Below are 3,512 nucleotides of genomic sequence, written 5' to 3' on the forward strand. Positions count from 1 at the left end.
CCATCATAAAGCATATATATAGGGGAAAAATTTATGGGTTGTGGAGCAGAGAGGCCAATGCATGAAATCAGATAAACCTAAAATTGCATAGACTCATAAAATTCTATTGTTTATTTAATCATTTTACCCAGAATTTCTCATGGAGAATTTAAAAAGCCAGTGCCTGGGGATGGAGGTGGGGATCTTTCAGGGTTCATTAGAAGTCAGATCATTTTCCTGAGCAATTTCCAAGTCTCCTGACAAGCATTAAGTACATTAGTGCATATGAGCTATGCTACAGATAGAAGCAAAAATAGGAGATGATTAGGGCATTACTTGAGTTTTTATTTTTATCTTTTTTAAGTAATGACATTGCTATCTAAAAGCTTCCTTAAGCTGTATGAATGTATAATTTCAAAGAGAGAATGTCTAACTTGATATGACAGGCAGGCTGCTGTTGGACATGGAGAACAGAGATTGGAAAGAGAAGCAAGCAAACCAGGAGATTTGTTTTACTAATTTTCTAGTAGTGCTTCACGTCTGTGCCAAGACCATTTACTCTTGTTTTCTTCTACCTTAGCTGCTCTGACTTGGAAACCTGTAATAATCTGTGCAGCAGCATGCTCATGGCACAAAGGGATCCAGCAGATCTGACCCCTACCTCCTCCCCTGGGCTTCCCAGATGGCGCTAGTGGTAGAGAACCCGCCTACCAATGCAGGAGTCGTAAGAGACCCAGGTTCCATCCCTGGGTCGGGAAGATATCCAGAGGAAGGCATAGCAACCTGCTCCAGTATTCTTGTCTGGAGAATCCAATGGCCAGAGGAGGCTGATGGGCCCCAGTCCATGGGGTTGTGGAGTCGGACATCACTGAAGCAACTTAGCACGCAGCATGCACACACCCCTTCCCCTACCCGTCTACCTGACGGGTCACATGTGAGGCTTACTGACCCGTGTCTCTGCCCCTGGGCACCCACTATCTTCCTGTCTACAAGTGCCATTTACATTGCTCTTTGCCACCTGAACCCCTCATATCATGACGTTTTGCAAAGAGATCCTGTTCCAGGGAGGCTTCCGGGATGATCACCAGCCTGTAGCCGTCTGCAGACCAGACTACAGAACAAGCACCGCTGAGCCTAAGGTCACTGCTGTAGGTCCCTTGGAGGAGTAGGCTGATGCCCTGCACTGGCACTAACCCCTGACTAGCCTCTGCATACTCTGTATGCTGTCCCTGGGGCCAAGAAGCAATGCCAGATGGAGCTAATGGGCACAGAATCTGACTTTTCAAGAAACAGAGCCCTTCCTGACCTGGCCATGACTCTCCAGCCTCTCCCTTAATCGTGTCCCTCTTATGCATCCACGTGGATCCATCTGTTGTTTGGCCTCCCCTAAAATGACCACTGCTTGCCTTTTAAAATAAAGTTCAGGTCAAGCATCACTTCTTGGCTTTGGGATGTATTCTGGAATCTCCTAGGTAGAGTCAAACAGCCCTCTGCACACCTATAAATGCCTTGTGGATCTTTCCTTAGGACACTTCTAGCTTTATCTAATCATGACCTTTCTTATTTGCCATATTGTGAGCTTTCTAAAAGCAGACCATGTTTGTTCAACTCTGTCTCCCGCACCCAACAAAAATGCCTGACACATAGTAATTCCTCAGCTAGTGGTTGAATGAATGAATGACCTGTTGCATGCCTGGGAATTAAAATTAATGAATATGAAAAGAGAAAAGAAAGAAAAAAGATTGTCTCTCAGCTCAACTCTTAAAGAATTCTAACACCATCCTGTGACCTGTGTGAGTGACCCCCGCCTATGATTGATGTGGGCTGGCAGTCCAACAACATGTGACTCAAGTATTCCTAGGAATATAAAGCCTTGAGAGAGGGCAAACATACCAGTCAGGAAGAGCTTGAAATAAAAATTATGGTTAAACAAACACTGAGGGAGAGCTGTCTTTGGTAAGAAATAATGCCATAAGAATGCCTCAGGATTCAGAACAAATAAATCTAGATAAAGAAGAGATTGTATCAAAAGGAAACCTATTTTATTAAATGGAAAGGTAAGAAGGGTGATTCATAGCTCTCCTGGGTTAACAAAGTCCAGTAGGTAAATCAATGACGTGGTAGTAAAGAATCTGCAGCTTCTTAATACAGTGTGCCTTTAGCTCAGGGGAAGAGAGGTGTTTCATTCAGCTTGACAGCACATATGCCACACAGCCATTTGGTTGATAAGGTCAAAGAAAGTATCAATATACTTTCCAAGTTGATGGTAGTACATATCAAGGACCACTTAGCAGCCTAAAGCTGCATAAAACAGCATAGTTGTGTTGGTTTCCCCCAAAAGGTCATGTGTAGCTCGTGGATGTGCTATGTTGCATAAGGACAGCTGCAACCAGAGTTATGTGTTGTTCCCAGCCCAGCCCCACCCTGCTCCAAAAGGATTAATGATGGAAAAAACCTGAAGGGCACAGAACCAAACAACACTCATTTTAATGAAACTGTTCTGTAGTCATTAAGCATTGAAAAGAGGCTGAATTCAGGATCTCGGGCCGCAGTGCTATAAGCTTAGAATCAAGATGGTATTATGAATTCTCATCAGTATCATTCTGCAGTGACTTGGCAAGAACTTTCCTGGTAGAGAGTCTTGTAGGGTTTGGGGTTCTTACTGTGCCTGTTTTTATAAATGGTCAAGCATGTTGTCTTTTCCTCTGCAAAGATATTGCTGGACTGGTGTTGGGCTCAGTGAAAGGCACTTGCTTTTGAGGAACCTAAAGCTGGGAGTTCAGAATAGGGCAGTCAGAACCTCAGTGGCTTTGTTTGAAAGACCTCTAGAGACAGCTTATTTTTCTAAACTAGTCTTGAAAGCGGCTCTCTTTGGTCTGGCCTCTTGTGTTCCCTCATCCATATCATTTGACTATTTCAATGCACTGGTAGGTGGCAAAGAGATTCCAAGCTGATCGATGTTTTGTGGTTTTTTTTTTTTTTTTTTTTAATGATTTTAGGCTTTACTGCCAGGATCATCCTAATTTACACCATTGCCGTGAAGTGCTTGTTTGTCTATGGTGATGTGTACACTAAATAATGCAGGGAAATCTTGCAGGTGGTAGGCAGAGAGAGCAGGCACTGGCTACCTTTCCTCTTGGCTCTTTGTTCATGCTGTTGACTTTCAGGTAAACTGTCATCTTCACACTTCCTCTCTCAGCTAAGCATGTGAAGAGGAAGTTGAGACCTCCGATCTGCTTGTTACCCTGTATCCGTGGTGGTTACAAGCACTTACCTTCGAGCCAGACTGCCCGAGTTCCTACCCTTACTCCACCACTGCTGTGTGACAGGGCAAGCTGCTCAACCTCTCTGACTTGTTCCCATCTGGAAAACCTGGGGTCACCACTATACCTTCCTCATTGTGTTCTGGAGAGGATTAAATGACTTAATATTTGTAAAGTACTTGAGTGTTAGGTACTGTTATTTTTAAGCCCATTTGGCATGCAGATTCTCAGCTCTTCACCCTTGCAGTTCCAAACGTAGAATTTATAGCT

This window comes from Cervus elaphus, chromosome 1, assembly GCF_910594005.1.
Source record: "Cervus elaphus chromosome 1, mCerEla1.1, whole genome shotgun sequence".
Classification (NCBI taxonomy): Eukaryota; Metazoa; Chordata; class Mammalia; order Artiodactyla; family Cervidae; genus Cervus; species Cervus elaphus.